The sequence below is a fragment of the Ovis aries genome, chromosome 2, assembly GCF_016772045.2.
Source record: "Ovis aries strain OAR_USU_Benz2616 breed Rambouillet chromosome 2, ARS-UI_Ramb_v3.0, whole genome shotgun sequence".
NCBI classification, from domain to species: Eukaryota; Metazoa; Chordata; class Mammalia; order Artiodactyla; family Bovidae; genus Ovis; species Ovis aries.
In genome coordinates, this window is record NC_056055.1 from 125,905,554 (window position 1) to 125,924,958 (window position 19,405).

The following is a 19,405-nucleotide window of genomic DNA, read 5'->3' on the forward strand; positions in this document are numbered from 1 at the left end:
GCAGATGGTGACTGCAGCCATGACATTTAAAGATGCTTACTCCTTGGAAGAAAAGTTATGATCAACCTAGAGAGCATATTCCAAAGCAGAGACATTACTTTGCCGACTAAGTTCCGTCTAGTCAAGGCTATGGTTTTTCCTGTGGTCATGTATGGATGTGAGAGTTGGACTGTGAAGAAGGCTGAGCGCTGAAGAATTGATGCTTTTGAACTGTGGTGTTGGAGAAGACTCTTGAGAGTCCCTTGGACTGCAAGGAGATCCAACCAGTCCATTCTGAAGGAGATCAGCCCTGGGATTTCTTTAGAAGGAATGATGCTAAAGCTGAAACTCCAGTACTTTGGCCACCTCATGCGAAGCATTGAGTCATTGGAAAAGACTCTGATGCTGGGAAGGATTGGGGGCAGGAAGAGAAGGGGACGACAGAGGATGAGATAGCTGGATGGCATCACTGATTCGATGGATGTGAGTCTTAGTAAACTCCGGGAGTTGGTGATGGACAGGGAGGCCTGGTGTGCTGCGATTCATGGGGTCGCAAAGAGTTGGACATGACTGAGCGACTGAACTGAACTGAACCCAACCTCTCATATCATACACTTTCAAAGAACTTGTGATCCATGCCATTAGTGTATACTTTTACTTAGACCCCGAGCTCAGTAGTCTTGAGGAACCAGACTTACTAGGAGCATGTATGGAATGAGGTGGAACTCTAGCTCCAGCAGCACATTTGGCAACTTGGTGGAACTCTAGCTTCAGCAGCATCTCTCTCAGCTGTTCCCATTTGGGACCAGAGTCCTAAAAGCAAGTCCTTGTCATAGCTCTGCCACCAAACTATGTGGATTGAAGCATTGCTGGTGACCATGAGGTTCTTGAGGACACAGATCAGAAACTGCATGTTGCAGTTAGATTGGGGTTAAAGTGGGCTTCCTCCTTTGGTAATGCTGCTAGAGGGACAGAGAAAACTCTCCAATAGCTTTTGTCTCAACTCCGTAGATCAAAGACAATGGCACCCCACTCCAGTACTTTTGCCTTGAACCTCTCATGATGGAGGAGCCTGGTAGGCTGCAGTCCATGGGGTTGCAGAGTCGGACACGACTGAATGACTTCACTCTCACTTTTCATTTTCATGCATTGGAGAAGGAAATGTCAACCCACTCCAGTGTTCTTGCCTGGAGAATCCCAGGGATGGCAGAGCCTGGTGGGCTGCCATCTATGTGGTCGCACAGAGTCGGACACGACTGAAGCAACTTAGCAGCAGCAGTTCCCTAGATATTTCTTTTGTAGAATCTGTGGAAATAAACTGTAAGGATTGGTCCTAGTAGCTTGAGGACAAAAATCACTTTTTCCTTGTTAGCAAACCCTCCACAACCTCTTTTGCTATTACATATACTTGCAGTGCCACTCAAAAGGGACATTTTGGTTGTTGTTCATCCCTTAATAACTCACCACTTCTATTGTGGTCAGGAATATACTCAGGAATGTGCGCAGGCACACGGAAGACGGCTATTCCCCCAGTAGTGCTAGCTTGGGAAACATTCTGGGAAAGATACTCTGGTCCACCCAGGGTGGCATCAGAGGAAAAGGGCAAATCAAACAACAGTCTTGGTGCTATGGAACTAAGTCAGTCTGAGATGCCATCAAGTCTACCCCAAGTGTATCTCCCCCAATCCCGGTGGTAGAACCTAGAGGGACGAATGAGGCACCTGTGTTGGTAAAGGACAGACTAGGTCCAACCAGGGAAGGAAAGCTTCGGTGGAAAGTCTGTCTACACCCCCATCTAGAGCAGGGAGGGATGCCTCTGGTGGAAATAAGCCATGGCTAGGGATGCCACTTTTTTCTCTCTTACAGATGGGAGCTAACAGTTCCAGAACCACTCCTTCAAAATGTATTTTAAAAAACTGGGACAACTTTGATCCCCAGAGTTAAAAAAAAAAAAAATCTGATCTGTGATACTGAATGGCCACAGTATCCTTTAGAAGATGGGGAATGCTAGCCAGTTGAAGGGTCTGTTAATTATGATACTGTTTTATAATTAGACCAGTTTTAAAGAACAGCCCATCTTACCATGGCCCACCGTCTACACATGTGACACTTAAACAGTCACTGAAACATGCTAGAGGTCTAAACTGTCTCAGGGCATTTAGTTCCTGGGGCAGAAGGACCAAGCAGTGAATACAAAATGTACTTACTGTACTGTCTCCCATTGGCTCTTGAAAATGTTTTAAAATAAATCAGATGTATTTCATGTAATCAAAATATTCCATCTCATGAAGACTATAAGCTAAAACCCTTGCAATAGTTCACAAAACTCTACTTCCTCTCTGACTCAATGAAGTTCAGTTCAGTTCCGTTGTTTAGTCCTGTCCAACTCTTTTGTAACCCCACGGATTGCAGCAGGCCCAGCTTTCCTGTCCATCATCAACTCCCAAAACTTGCTCAAACTCATGTCCATCGAGTGATAACATCCAACCATCTCATCCTCTGTCATCACCTTCTCCTCCCACCTTCAATCTTTCCCAGCATCAGGGTCTTTTCCAATGAGTCATCCTTCACATCAGGTAACCAAAGTATGGGAATTTCAGCTTCAGCATCAGTCCTTCCAAAGAATATTCAGGTCTGATTTCCTCTGGGATTGACTGATTTGATCTTGCAGTCCAAGGGTCTCTCAAGGGTCTTCTCCAACACCACAGTTCAAGAACATCAATTCTTCAGCACACAGCTTTATAGTCCAACTTACATCCATACATGATTACTGGAAAAACCATAGCTTTGACTAGACGGACCTTTGTCAGCAAGGTAATATATCTGTTTTTTAATATGCAGGTTAGTCATCATTTTTCTTCCAAGGAGCAAGCATCTTTTAATTTCGTGGCTGCCGTCCTCATCTGCAGAGATTTTGAGCCCAAGAAAATAAACTCTGTCACTGTTTCCATCGTTTCCCCATCTATTTGCCATGAAGTGATGAGACCAGATTTTTCACTCTTCTCTTTCACTTTCATCAAGAGGTTCTTCAGTGCCTCTTCACTTTCTGCCATAACGGTGGTATCATCTACATATCTGAGGATATTGATATTTCTTCTGGCAATCTTGATTCCAGCTTGTGCTTCATCCAGGCTGGCATTTTGCAAGATGTACTTTGCATATAGATTAAATATGCATCCGCCCCCGACCTCGGATGCAGGGTAGCTCCTCTCCACCGCCGCCCTGATCTCGGATGCGGCATAGCTCCTCTTGGCCATTCCTGCGCCATCGCAGCCTGGCACTCTAGGCCGCTGCCCCTGACCTCAGACATAGGGTAGCTCTCCCCGGCGCTTAGAGCGCCAGCCCGCTGCCGCCTCCACACTGGACATGGAACAACAGACTGGTTCCAAATAGGAAAAGGAGTACGTCAAGGCTGTATATTGTCACCCTGCTTATTTAACTTCTATGCAGAGTACATCATGAGAAACGCTGGACTGGAAGAAACACAAGCTGGAATCAAGATTGCCAGGAGAAATATCAATAACTTAGATATGCAGATGACATGACCCTTATGGCAGAAAGTGAAGAGGAACTCAAAAGCCTCTTGATGACAGTAAAAGAGGAGAGTGAAAAAGTTGGCCTAAAGCTCAACATTCAGAAAACGAAGATCATGGCATCCAGTCCCATTACTCCGCTGGAAATAGATGGGGAAACAATGGAAACAGTGTCAGACTTTATTTTTTGGGCTCCAAAATCACTGCAGATGGTGACTGCAGACATGAAATTAAAAGACACTTACTCCTTGGAAGAAAAGTTATGGCCAACCTAGATAGCATATTCAAAAGCAGAGACATTATTTTGCCAACTAAGGTCCATCTAGTCAAGGCTATGGTTTTCCTGTGGTCATGTATGGATGTGAGAGTTGGACTGTGAAGAAGGCTGAGCACAGAAGAATTGATGCTTTTGAACTGTGGTTTTGGAGAAGACTCTTGAGAGTCCCTTGGACTGCAAGGAGATCTAACCAGTCCATCCTAAAGGAGATCAGCCCTGGGGTATATTGGAAAGAACGATGCTAAAGCTGAAACTTCAGTACTTTGGCCACCTCATGCGAAGAGTTGATTCATTGGAAAAGCCCCTGATGCTGGGAGGGATTGGGGGCAGGAGGAGAAGGGGACGACAGAGGATGAGATGGCTGGATGGCATCACCGTCTCAATGGACATGAGTTTGAGTAAACTCTGGGAGTTGGTGATGGACAGGGAGGCCTGGCATGCTGCAGTCCATGGGGTTGCAGAGTTGGACACGACTGATTGACTGAACTGAACTGAACCACCCTCACTACTACTTCAAATGCCAATCATAAGTCTAGGCAGCCACTTGTGCTTCTCAGTACTGGCTATAGATTAGTGTTCCAATGACTCCCTCTTTTGGTTCTATTCATTTGCCAAAATGACTCACAGAACTCAGAGAAACATATTACTTAACTATTAAACATTTTACTTACTAGTAAGTTGGAAAAGATGCATAAAGCATGTGGGCAGGGACTCAGCTCTTCCATGCTCTTCTGGGCAACCACTCTCCCTGAATCTCCATGCATTCATCAACCTGGAAGCTCTCAAACCCCATCCTTTTGGCATTTTATGGAGGCTTTATTACATAAGCATGATTGATTAAACCAACAGCCACTAGTAATTGAACTCAATCTCCAGCCTCTTTCCCCTCCCCTGGAGGCTGATAGGAGTGAAAATTATAACCTTCTAATCTATATGGCTGTTTTCTCTGATAACCTGCCCCAAGACTTACTTTCCAAAAGTCACTTCAGCAACATAAACTCAGATGTGGTTGAAAGAGGTTTGTTATGAATATCAAGACACCTTTATCATGCTTACTAGGAAATTTCAAGGATTTTATAATAGCAATTCTGTACCAGGAACAAGAACTTAGGGAGGAATACCAAATATATATTATAAATTACTCTGTCACACCTCCAAGGTAGAGAGCCACGTGCCAGTGAGATTGTATTTACTGACCTCTTTCCCTGTCTCAGGCATCCAAAGTGAATTACTGAATGTTGTGAGGATACAAAAGTCCACTGTCTTTGCTCAGATGCAATTCACCCTCCAGTAGGGAAGAAGATTTCCTCAGGGTCTTCCTTCCCACTAAGGCATCCTGAATCCTTGGCTCTGGGTCTTCCTCTAGGAAAACATGGCCTAAGACACAGGAAAAGAACATTCCAGGCACAGAAATGGCAAATACAAAATGATGAAGAAGGAATATGTGTATGAGAGGAGAAGTGTGGTAAGAAACAACATCAGAGAAGTAACCCAAACATCTGTACTGGTTTGCTTGATCCTCTGCACCTCTCCTACACCCACTCATGGCTCAGTGAAATTTGGGGCAGTGAATTGTTCATTTCTTGTTTGTTTCTTTATCTCTGTTGCCATCATTCTTGAGATATTAAATAGATACTTTTTTTTTCTTTTAAGGTATTACCAAGTATAGATATTTATTTGAACCTAGTATTTTATTTCCCATTTCACCACTTAAATATTAATCCACCTGATATCTTAGGGATATCTTCAGTTCCCACGTTTATAATTGTAAAAGAAAGACTGATAAAACTGTAGAAATATACATAGAAATAAGTTTAGTTTCATAGCAAATAAACTAACTAACTGAAAAATTTGATAAGGTGTAAAAGAAAGTGTGAAAAATCCCTAAATGGCTAGGGCATTTGTGTTACATAAACTGTCAGAGTACTGAAAATAAATCATGCATTTTCCCAACTATGAGTTACTTATTTTTATGCCAAGTTTAAATATATATATATATATATATATATATACACACACACACACACACACACACACACAAACACACACATATATATTGGATTTTATGATATCTCCTAATCATTTCAAATTCATGATGCAGTAAATTGAAGCATAAATACTAAATTCATTACGTCTATTTATTTGATGTTATAAGAATGGATATTGTTATAAATATTTCAGACTATCTATGTCTATACAAAGTCAGAGCTTCAAATGCTTCAGTTAAAAATGATTCCAATATTCACACACAAAACAATAAAAATATTTTCAAGAGCTTAAAACTATTCTGTAGATGAACTTGTCTGTACCCAGTAGGTAGCCTGCCAAGCATAAAATGAATCATTAAATATTAATAATTATCAATTTCCTATACAGCTATCCTAAAAACACTTTCTGCATCTAATAAGCCTTTTGCCATTGCCAATGAGTCATGATTAACTCCTGGTATTGGACTGCATCCCTCAGCTGAGAATGTGGTACTTCTAACCTTCAGCAAAGGTAAGTCCTTGACTTTAAAGTGAATGATTTTGAGGGCCACTGACCATGTGAAAAGATGCTCAACATCGCTCATTATTAGAGAAATGCAAATCATAAAAACTATGAGTTATCACCTCACACCAGTCAGAATGGCCATCATCAAAAAAATCTAAATAATAAATTTGAGAGAAGATGTGGAGAAAAGAGAAACTTCCTGCTCTGATATTGGGAATGCAAATCAATACATCCATGGTAGAGAACAGCTTGGAGATTCCTTTAAAAATTAGGAATAAAACTACCATATAACCCAGAAATCCCACCACTTAGCATATATCCTGAAAAAAACACAATTCAAAAAGACATGTACTCCAATGTTTATTGCAGCACTAGTTCAATAGCCAGGACATAGAGGCAACCTAGATGTCCATCAACAGATGAATGGATAAAGATGTGGTACAAACACAAAATGGAGTATTACTCAGTCATAATAAGGAACAAGTCTGAGTCAGTTTTAGTCAGGAGGATGAATCTAGAACCTGTTATATGGAGTGAAGTGAGTCAAAAAGATAAAAACAGGTATAGTATATTAATGCATATATATATAGAATCTAGAAAAATAGTACTAATGAACCTATTTTCAGGGAAGGGATGAAGATACAGATGTAGAGAACAAACTTCTGGACACAGCAGGGAAAGGAGATGGTAGGACAAATTGAGAAAGTAGCATTGACATATATACATTGCTTGTGGGAAGCTGGTATATAAAACAGGATGCCCATCCTGCTGCTCTGTGACAACCGAGATGAATGCAAAGGGAGCGGGGAGAGAGAGGATATATATACCTACATATATGTATCAGTTCAGTTCACTTCAGTTCAGTCGCTCAGTCATGTCTGACTCTTTGCGACCCCATGAATCGCAGCACACCAGGACTCCCTGTCCATCACCAACTCCCGGAGTCCACTCAAACCCATGTCCATCAAGGCGGTGATGCCATCAAGCCATCTCATCCTCTGTCATCCCCTTCTCCTCCTGCCCCCAATCCCTCCCAGCATCAGGGTCTTTTCCAATGAATCAACTCTTCGCATGAGGTGGCCAAAGTATTGGAGTTTCAGCTTTAGCATCAGTCCTTCCAATGAACACTTAGGACTGATCTCCTGTAGAATGGACTGGTTGGATCTCCTTGCAGTCCTAGGGATGCTCAAGAGTCTTCTCCAACACCACAGTTCAAAAGCATCAGTGCTCAGCTTTCTTTATAGTCCAACTCTCACATCCACACATGACTAATGGAAAAACAATAACCTTGATTGACTAGATGGACCTTTGTTGGCAAAGTAATGTCTCTGCTTTTGATTATGCTATCTAGGTTGGTCATTACTTTCCTTCCAAGGAGTAAGTGTCTTTTAATTTTATGGCTGCAATCACCATTGCAGTGATTTTGGAGCCCAAAAATTAAGTCTGACACTGTTTCCACTAATAGTATACTATATTAGTTTCTTGTGACTACCATAAATTTATCACAAGTTTGATGGCTGAGAACAAGAGAAAATTATTCTCACAGTTCTGGAGGCCAAAAGTTCAGAAGTCAAAAATCAGTTTCACCAACTTGAAATCAAGATGTCAGCAGAACTATACTCTAGAGGCTTTAAGAGGGAGAATCTGCTTCTTGCCTCTTCCAGCTTCTGATGGCTGCCATCATTCCTTGGCTTGTGGCAACATCTCTCAGCTCTATCTTCACATTGACTTCTTCTCAGTGTGTTTGTGTCAGAATTCCCTCTGCCTTCTTCTTATAAAGACACATATGACTGCACCAAAGGCCTACCTGGATAATCCAGAATATGCACCTTAAAATCCTCAATCTCATAATATGCCACTTCAGGTAATATTCACTATTTTGCCATATAGAGTAATATTCACAGCTTCTAGGGATTCATTTATGAATGTATCTTTAGGGTTACCACTTGGCCTACTACCCATACCCACTAAAAACCCCCTTTTAATGGGAAAATCTTCATAGTGTACTCTTACATCTTGCCCATTTAAAAATATAGGCTTACAAATTTAAGATATGCACACACACATTTTATTAGAAAAACTGAATCTTTGGCAAGGCAATGTTTAGCTAACAGGTTCAATTTTCAGATTCTTCTCATGTTGCAGTGTTGATTGTCCTAAAGTGCAAAATTACACATTCTAAACAACTCTTTAATAACCTTCTTCTTAGATTCCTCCAGTTTTCAGAGATAAATCTTAATCTCAGACAATCTCAGTTTCTGAGCCTAATATGGTCTCTAAATGGTTAGAACATGAAAAATCTTATAACTGAAATCGCGAGTTGTCAGTCAAACTTTCCTCATCCTCAAGCCATCTCAAGGAAACATTTCCTGGCATTTCCCAACTGACCACATTAAAAAAAGAAAAGAAAAAAAGACATCTTCCTATTTCAACCTATCAATACTTATATCTGTATTCCAGCTAGAATAAAAGAGCTTAGACAGCAACTTGTACATAACTGACAATATAATTTGCAATAAATCAGTGTAAAATGAAAATGTGAAACCCTTTTGTTTGAAAAAATAATATTAAGATTTTCAAGTGACAACAAAGCATTGAACCAGGTATGGAGCTCTAAACTCTACATCCTGCTTGCCCATGAAGCCTCCCCTGCCCTATCTTTAAATCTGCTGCATCCATCCCAGTGCAGTCTCCCGAGGCCAGCTTTCTCAGTTTCACATGCAACAGTGTTAACCCTCAACAACAATTAACATTGTTGTTTGTCTTCAGAAAATCCATTTACAAACCAATGAAAAATTAATTCAGCTAAACGCTGGAAATATCTTGAAAAGTTACATGTTCCAACGTGTTTAACTTCAGATGTCACTTTAAAGGTAAATTCAACCCAGACTGACTGGAAAAATAAAGGAAAATTACTGGCCATGTAGTTGAAAAGAATCCAAGCACAAGGTTCAAATCAGACATTAAATAATAAGTGTGTTCTTTTTTAAAATTTCTTTGAAGCCTCTAGGCTTTGTCCTCCTTTGCCTAGAGCCTCTATTCTCTGACCAGTAGCAAGATTGCCTTTTCAGATAGAGGCTTGTTCTCTGCATACAACCAAATGCAGAAATAAACAGTAACCATCTTGTTCAATAATTCTCCTTAAGGGTGAAGGACTAATTACTGGAAATGCCTCTAGTAAGTGTTCCCCTGGAGCTCACTGATTCATGTAGAGGCATATGCCCATTCTTGAGCTAACATCAGAAGATGAAAATGCCCCAAAGAGGTGCAGGCCTGGCTTCCTGCCTATGGGGTTTCCCTTGGATAGTGGACATTTGGACTGATTAGGTAAAGTGAGATTGCCTGAAAAAAATGAAATATAGACAGAAAAATGAGGGCAAGCAAGGAAATAAAAGCTGGGCTGCATACTAACTTTTTTCTTTTAATTCTTAGAGAAACACTAATGCATGCATATCTGAGCTTCTGTCTAGCATCTATGTTGTGATAACTGCAAGTTAAAACTGGGATAGCTGAAACAGACACCTTAATGACTTTATTTCATTGTTTTGGAATGCAAATTCTAAATGATTTAAGTTACATTAAATTGAAATTTTCAATTAGGAAAAGTATTGCTATATTATATTCATTACTATAATAGATATCACAAAAGGTAGGTCATAAATAATTAAGCTGAAAGATATGTATATCATTGTATAACAGCTATGGAATCATGCACAGGACCTACAAAAACTGTGGAAATACAGTTCATTGCTTTTTCAAAGATAATGCATATAAGATCTAATTTTTAAGGAATCTTCATTCGCATGCAAAAGACTGAATTTTTTGTGATATAATCATAAGGAGAGAGATTACTAAAAGTAGTATTATTGAGGAAAAAATTTTACTGTCTTTGAAATAAAGCATTCTAACATATTGCCTGTGAGATAATATGTAAGATATCTTGGTAGGTACTGAGCAACCAATATTTTAGTTATATGTCCTGGAAGAAATGAGAGAAGGAAGAAATTCACCTACATGTCATTTAATATATAGTTACTTGAAACTCATCTTGTACTTGATGCTAGGTATTTATCAACCAAAGCATAGCTAGGAGATTTGTGCACTAATAAAAAGTATTATTGTATTGCTGACAATCCTCCACTTGTATCCATCATAAATTTTTAAGAGAAAAATGCCAGCTTGTTTCTAGTGGCATAATACATAATTATGCTTCCATTAAATACTTCAATTTTGCCCTATGAATGTATTAGAAGAATCACATTGTTGACAGAATGGAACATTATTCACTTCTAATGTGCTTTCTATGGTTTCTTATCTTCTTTACTGCCCACTTTAAAAAGATTTTCTGTATAAATGCCAGAAGGGAAGAAAAAAAAAGACCACCTTAGATATAAAAGCAGACAGGAACAAAATAAAATAGGAAAAATATGTTACTTAGATCTACCAAAAATTTAGGAAAAGTCATATATGTATTATTTTTAAAATAAATGTATGAGGAATTAAGTAATTTCCAGTTATAAAAGTGATTAGTACAATATAATTAGATCCTTAACATAATTTCTTACATAAAAATTGTATATTAAAATTAAAAAAAACCATGAAGCCACAGAATATTTGGCTAAAAAAATATTTTCACAACATTTGGGAATAAATATTGTTATCTCACTTAAGTGTGCATATATTTGTTTTAAGGAACCCTTTAGAGTTCAAGAAAATTTCATTAATGTATTTTTAGGAAGGTTACTTGTAATGGTGTTTCCCTTAAGTCTAATTTTTAAAAAGCTTCTTAATAAATCATTGTGTATACAAAAGCTAAGTATCTGTGAAACAGCCTATTTTTCTTTACTACCTACTGCAAATTTTTTCTTTACACTTTTTCACACACTTTATCATTCTTCTTGTACTATTTTCTTTCCTGTCATTAAAGCAGCTTGGAAACCAGTACAGCTTTCTTTTATAGTCTGAGACTACATGCCCAACCATGTGGATACTATTTTTTTAACTCTAATATAATACAATCAGGCTATATATGTGTAGAGGTGCAACTTTAAGCTTACAGACCTTGTAAGGAATATGACTAAAATAAATACATAAACAAACAAAAGAACCTGAATTGACAAGATTTTTCTTTAAATTAATTTCTCGCATGATTTATTAAAAGAAAAGTGTGATGAAATAATCTGGCAAAGATATGGCCACATCATTTTTTAAGGAGTAGAGGGCTGGGTTCACTGCAAAATAATGGAAAATCCATTTCTCTGGTGTCTGTCCCAAGAAGTTATCCAGGGCTATGTCTTTGAGATCTGGGGTGCCCTTGCTCCATGAGAGAGGTAACAAGTGTTTTGTTTTCAAAAACAGTTATCTGAAAAGGTTAAGGCAAAAATAGCTAAAATGAAGACAGAATGAAACATGTGTCACCAAGTAGTTATGTGTCCTGTAGACTGGGAACCAAACAGTGGCTACAGATATGCCCTACTAGGTCCTGCTGGGACACATTCTTGTGGAAGAGGAAAGACTTCAGATGGAAAAGCCTATGAGTACAAAAGAGCACTGGTCACTAAATGTCACACATGGGCATTTAGTAAAGATTTCTGTGAATGATCTTGTGCTTATTTGGGTTGTGAAGCTCTGGGAAGAAGTCACACCTCAGCCTTCCTAGAATATGGTGACTGTAGCCATGAAATTAAAAGGTGGTTGATCCTTGGAAGAAAAGCTATGACCAACCTAAATAGCATATTAAAAAGCAGAGGCATTACTTTGCCAACAAAGGTCCGTCTAGTCAAAGCTATGGATTTTCCAGTAGTCATGTATGGATGTGAGCGTTGGACTATAAAGAAAGCTGAGCCCTGAAGAACTGATGCTTTTGAACTGTGGTGTTGGAGAAGACTCTTGAGACTCCCTTGGAATTCAAGGAGATCAAACCAGTCAATCCTAAAGGAAATCAGTCCTGGGTGTTCATTGGAAGGACTAATACTGAAGCTGAAATTCTAATACTCTGGCCACCTAATGCGAAGAACTGACACATTGGAAAAGACTCTGATACTGGGAAAGATCAAAGGCAGGAGGAGAAGGGGATGACAGAGAATGAGATGGTTGGATGGTATCACCAACACGATGGACATAAGTTTGAGCAAGTTCCGGGAGTTGGTGATGGACAGGGAAGCCTGGTGTGCTGCAGTCCATGTGGTCGCAAAGACTTGGACACAATGGAGCAACTGAACTAAACTGAAGGCAGAAAACATGATAGTTTAACAGCAGTAGCTAGAAGCTGAAGAACAACAGAAGATAACTATCAGTCACTGAACAATATGTACTTTCTCCACACCTTGTACTAAAAGCAAACATGCCTGCCTAACCAGTATTCCCAGGATTATACAGATCCTGAAGTTTGTCTATAATATGATGATTCCAAATCACTAATAACAAAATAATACTAAATTTCCCTGAGCTTGGCAAGTAATGACCAGGATCTTCAGAAAAAAGTAAAATGATGTGAAATTTCTCCCTTTGCATATTATAAACCACATATGCAGTCACCTACTATATTCCTAAATACAGAGCTGACATGCACTATTGCTAGCTCTCAATCCTGCTACTTGTGTGACACTGCTGCTGCTGCTAAGTTGCTTCAGTCATGTCCGACTCTGTGCGACCCCAAGGACAGCAGCCCACCAGGCTTCTCTGTCCCTAGGATTCTCCAGGCAAGAATACTGGAGTAAAGTGCCATTTCCTTCTCCAATGCACGCATGCATGCTAGGTTGCTTCAGTCATGTCCCACTCTGTGTGACCCCATGGACGGCAGCCCACCAGGCTCCCCTGTCCACAAGATTCTCCAAGCAAGAATACTGGAGTGGGTTGCCATTTCCTTCTCCTGTGACACTATCACTTTTCCAAATATCCAGTTTTCTCACTTATGAAATGGGAAAATACCTCCATCACTTTTGCAAGATATATTGAGAGTCAACTTCTTAGGCAAAAGCACTGGGAGGCTTTATTGACTTATCAGCATTTCAGTCGCCTCACTTATAAATTGAGGGCAGTTTCTTAATCTCAGCATTACTGGCAGGTTGGGTACAGCTTTTTGTTGTAGAAATCATGCTTTGAACATTATAGAATGTTTAGTTTCTACCTACTAGATGCCAGTAACATCCACCCCTCAGTTATGACAACTAAAAATGTCTCCAGTTCAGTTCAGTTCAGTCGCTCAGTCGTGTTCAACTCTTTGCGACTCCATGAGGCACATCACGAAAGGCCTCCCTGACCATCACCAACTCCAGGAGTTTACCCAAACTCATGTCCATTGAGTCAGTGATGCCATCTAATCATCTCATTCTCTGGCATCCCCTTCTTCTCCTGCCTTCAATCTTTCCCAACATCAGATCTTTTCAAATGAGTCAGCTCTTCGCATCAGGTGGCCAAAATATTGAAGTTTCAGCTACCACATCAGTCCTTCCAATGAACACCCAGGACTGATTTCCTTTAGGATGGACTGGCTAAATCTCTGCAGTCCAAGGAACTCTCAAGAGTCTCCTCCAACACAACAGTTCAAAAGCATCAATTCTTCTGTGCTCAGCTTTCTTCACAGTCCAACTCTCACATTCATACATGACTACTGGAAAAACCATAGCCTTGACTAGATGGACCTTTGTTGACAAAGTAATGTCTCTGCTTTTGAATATGCTCTCTAGGTTGGTTTAACTTTCCTGCCAAGGAGTAAGCGTCTTTTAATTTCATGGCTGCAATCACCATCTACAGTGATTTTAGAGCCCCCAAAAATAAAGTCAGTCACTGTTTCCACTGTTTCCCCATCTATTTGCCATGAACTGATGGGTCTGGATACCATGATTTTGGTTTTCTGAATATTGAGCTTTAAGTCAACATTTTCACTCTCCTCTTTCACTTTCATTAAGAGGTTCTTTAGTTCTTCTTGACTTTCTGCCATCAGGGTGATGTCATCTGCATATCTCAGGTTATTGATATTTCTCCAGGTAATCTTCATTCCAGCTTGTGCTTCATCCAGCCCAGCATTTCTGGTGATAAATAGGCCGGTTGACAATATACAGTCTTGACATACTCCTATTCCTACTTAGAACCAGTCTAAGGTTTATCAAGATGCAGGTCAGGTGGCCTGGTATTCCCATCTCTTTCAGAATTTCCCGCAGTTTATTGTGATCCACACAATCAAAAACTTTGGCATAGTCAATAAAGCAGAAAGAGAGTTTTTCTGGAACTCTCTTGCTTTTTCAATGATTGAGGAGATGTTGGCAATTTGATCTCTGGTTCCTCTGCCTTTTCTAAATCCAACTTGAACATCTGGAAGTTCACGGTTCATGTATTGTTGAAGCCTGGCTTGGAGAATTTTGAGCATTACTTTACTAGCATGTGGGATGAGTGCAATTGTGTGGTAGTTTGAGCATTCTTTGGCATTGCCTTTCTTTAGGTTTGGAATGAAAACTGACCTTTTCCAGTCCTGTGGCCACTGCTGAGTTTTCCAAAATTGCTGGCATATTGAGTGCAGCAGTTTCACATCACCTTTTAGGATTTGAAATAGCTCAACTGGAATTCCTTCACCTCCACTAACTTTGTTCGTAGTGATACTTCCTAAGGCTCACTTGACCTCACATGCCAGGATGTTTGGCTCTAGGTGAGTGACCACGCCATCATGATTATTTGGACCATGAAGATCTTTTTTGTATAGTTCTTCTGTGTATTCCTGCCACCTTTTCTTACTATCTTCTAATTCTATTAGGTTCATACGATTTCTGTCCTTTATTGAGCCCATCTTTGCATGAAATGTACCCTTGCTATCTCAAATTTTCTTGAAGAGATCTCTAGTATTCCCCACTCTGTTGTTTTCCTCTATTTCTTTGCATTGATCACAGAGGAAGGCTTTCTTATCTCTCCTTGCTATTCTTTTGGAACTCTGCATTCAAATGGGTATATCTTTCATTTTCTCCTTTGCTTTTTGCTTCTCTTCTTTTCACAGCTATTTGTAAGGCCTCTTCAGACAGCCATTTTGCTTTTTTGCCTTTGTTTTTCTTGGGAATGTTCTTGCTCCCTGTCTCCTGTACAATGTCACAAAACTCTGTCCATAGTTCATCAGGCCCTATGTCTATCAGATCTCGTCCCTTAAATCTATTTCTCATTTCCACCGTATAATCATAAGGGATTTGATTGAGGTCATACCTGAATGGTATGGTGGTTTCCCCACTTACTTCAATTTAAGTCTGAATTTGGTAATAAGGAATTCATGATCTGAGCCACAGTCAGCTCCTGGTCTTGTTTTGCTGACTGTATAGAGCTTCTCTAGATTTTGCCAAATGTCTGCTGAAGCAAGATCATCCTACCTGGGAACCAGTGGACTAAAGTTGTCCTTAATATCCCTTCAACATTAACATTTCATACTTCTATGATATTAGATAATAGACCATGAAAACACTTTGTAAACTGGATGGTGAGGTACAAAAGTTTTATGCTTATTTATTCATTAACAGGCTTTATTAAATATCTACTGGGACAAGGAAAGGTTTCTCCAAGGTAAGAGAAAGCCGAGTAACAAAGTAGGTGCTGAGAGAGGGCATCAGAGGGCAGACACACTGAAACCAGAATCACAGAAAACTAACCAATCTAATAACACAGACCACAGCCTTGGCCATGCTGTGTAGGGCCACACAAGATGGACAGGTCATGGTGGAGAGTTCTGACAAAATGTGGTCCAATGGAGAAGAGAAGGGCAAATCACTTCAGTATTCCTGCCTTGAGAACCCCATGAACAGTATGAAAAGGCAAAAAGATAGGACACTGAAAGATGAACTCCCCAGGTCGGTAGGTACCCTATATGCTACAGGAGATCAGTGGAGAAATAACTCCAGAAAGAATGAAAGGATGGAGCCAAGCAAAAACAATACCCAGTTGTGGATGGAACTGGTGATAGAAGCAAGGTCTGATGCTGTAAAGAGCAATATTGCATAAGAACCTGGAATGTCAGGTCCATGAATCAAGACAAACTGGATGTGGGCAAACAAGAGATGGCAAGAGTGAACGTCGACATTTTAAGAATCAGAGAACTAAAATGGATGGGAATGGGTGAATTTAACTCAGATGATCACTGTATCTACTAATGTGGGCAGGAATCCCTTAGAAGAAATGGAGTAGCCATCATTGTCAACAAAAGAGTCTGAAATGCAGTACTTGGATGCAATATCAAAAATGACCGAATGATCTCTGTTCGTTTCCAAAGTAAATCATTCAATATCATGGTAATCCAAGCCTATGCACTGACCAGTAAGGCTGGAGAAGCTGAAGCTGAACGGTTCTATGAAGACCTACAAGACCTTTTAGAACTAACACCTAAAAAGATGTCCTTTTCATTATAGGGGACTGGAATGCAAGAGTAGGAAGTCAAGAAACACCTGGAATAACAGGCAAATTTGGCCTTTGAGTACAGAATGAAGCAGAACAAAGGCTAATACAGTTTTGCCAAGAGAACACATTTTCATAGCAAACACCCTCTTCCAACAGCACAAGAGAAGACTCTACACATGAACATCACCAGATGGCCAACACCGAAATCAGATTGATTTTATTCTTTGCAGCCATAGATGGAGAAGCTCTATACAGTCAACAAAATCAAGACTGGGAGCTGACTGTGGCTCAGATCATGAACTCCTTATGGACTAATTCAGACTTAAATTGAAGAAAGTAGGAAAACCACTAGACCATTCAGATACGACCTAAATCAAATCCTTTACAATTATACATTAGAAGTGAGAAATAGATTTAAGGGGCTAGATCTGATAAACAGAGTGCCTGATGAACTATGGACAGAGGTTTGTGACATTGTACAGGAGACAGGGAGCAAGACCATCCCCATGGAGAAGAAATGCAAAAACACAAAATGGCTGTCTGAGGAGGGCTTACAAATAGGAGTGAAAGGAAGAAAAGTGAAAGGCAAAGGAGAAAATGAAAGATATATCCATTTGAATGCAGAGTTCCAAAGAAAAGCAAGGAGAGAAAAGAAAGCCTTCCTCAGTGATCAATGCAAAGAAATAGAGGAAAACAATAGAAATGGAAAAACTAGAGATCTCTTCAAAAAATTAGAGATAGCAAGGGAACATTTCTTGCAAATATGGGCTCAATAAAGGACAGAAATCTTATGGACCTAATAGAAGTAGAAGATATTAAAAAGAGGTGGCAAGAATACACAAAAGAAATATATAAAAAAGATCTTAATGACTCAGATAATCACAGTGGTGTGATCACTCACCTAGAGCCAGACATCCTGGAATGTGAGGCAAGTGGGCCTTAGGAAGTATCACTATAAACAAAGCTAGTGGAGGTGATGGAATTCCAGTTGAGCTATTTCAAACCCTGGAAGATGATGTGAAACTGCTGCACTCAATATGCCAACAAATTTGGAAAACTCAGCAGTGGCCACAGGACTGGAAAAGGTCAGTTTTCATTCCAACCCCAAAGAAGGGAAATGCCAAAGAATGCTCAAACTATTGCATGATTGCACTCATCTCACATGCTAGTAAAGTGGTGCTCAAAATTCTCCAAGCCAGGCTTCAGCAATACATGAACCGTGAACTTCCAGATGTTCAAGTTGGATTTAGAAAGGCAGAGGAACCAGGGATCAAATTGCCAACATCCACTGGATTATCAAAAAACCAAGAGAGTTCCAGAAAAACATCTATTTCTGCTTTATTGACTATGCCAAAGTTTTGACTGTGTGGATCACAATAAACTGTGGAAAATTATGAAAGTAATGGGAATACCAGAGCACCTGACTGCCTCTTGATAAACCTGTATGCAGGTCAGGAAATAACAGTTAGAACTGGACATGGAAAAACATACTGGTTCTAAGCAGGAAAAGGAGTATGTCAATACTGTCTACTGTCACCCAGCTTATTTATCTTATATGCAGAGTACATCACCAGAAACGCTGGGCTGGATGAAGCACCAGCTGGAATCAAGAAATATCTCTAATTTCTCCCAAATATCAATAACTGGGAGAAATATCAATAACTTCAGATATGTGGATGGCATCACCCTTATGGCAGAAAGTGAAGAAATACTTGGAAGCCTCTAAATGAAAGTGAAATTGGAGAGCAAAAATATTGGCTTAAAACTCAACATTCAGAAAACTAAGATCATGGCATCTGGTCCCATCACTTCATGCAAATAGATGGGTAAACAGTGGCAACAGTGGCAGACTTTATTTTCCTGGGCTCCAAAATCACAGCAGATGGTGATTGCAGCCATGAAATTAGAAGATGCTTGCTCCTTGGAAGGAAACTTATGACCAACCTAGACAGCATATTAAAAAGCAGAGACATTACTTTGCCAACAAAGGTCCATCTAGTCAAAGCTATGGTTTTTCTGGTAGTCGTGCATGGATGTGAGAATTGGACTATAAAGAAAGCTGAGCACTGAAGAATTCATGATTTTGAACTGTGGTGTTGGAAAAGACTCTTGAGAGTCACTTGGACTGTAGGAAGGTCCAGCCAGTCCATCCTAAAGGAGATCAGTCCTGAGTGTTCATTGGAAGGACTGATGCTAAAGCTGAAACTCCAATACTTTGGCCACCTGATGCAAAGAGCTCACTCATTTGAAATGACCCTGATGCTGGTAAAGATTGAAGGCAGGCGGAGAAGGGGATGACAGAGGATGAGATGGTTGGATGGCATCACCGTCTCAATGGACATGAGTTTGAACAAGCTCTAGGAGTTGGTAATGGGCAAGGAGCCCTGGCGTGCCGTGGTCCATGGGGTTACAAAGAGTCAGACACGACAAGCGATTGAACTGAACTGGGATAAAACAATATCCTTTAAGAACTGATGGTAAATTGAATTATGCTTCAAAGGGCTTATTTACTGGGGTAGGCGGTATCAGTTTCACATATAAATGATATTTTTGATATTCTACAAAACCTAGGAATCTCAGAACTGGAGAGGTAGAGTAACAGTCTTTAATCTGGATTAGAAGAGAAACTTAGTGGATATTTCTAAGCAAAGTAGGCCGTTTAAGAACAGCTCGCCATAGACTAGGCTAAGAAAAGCTATCACTCTTAGTAATGTGGCTTAAGCTTACCTTACTAGAACCATAACATTTTGGAGTCTGA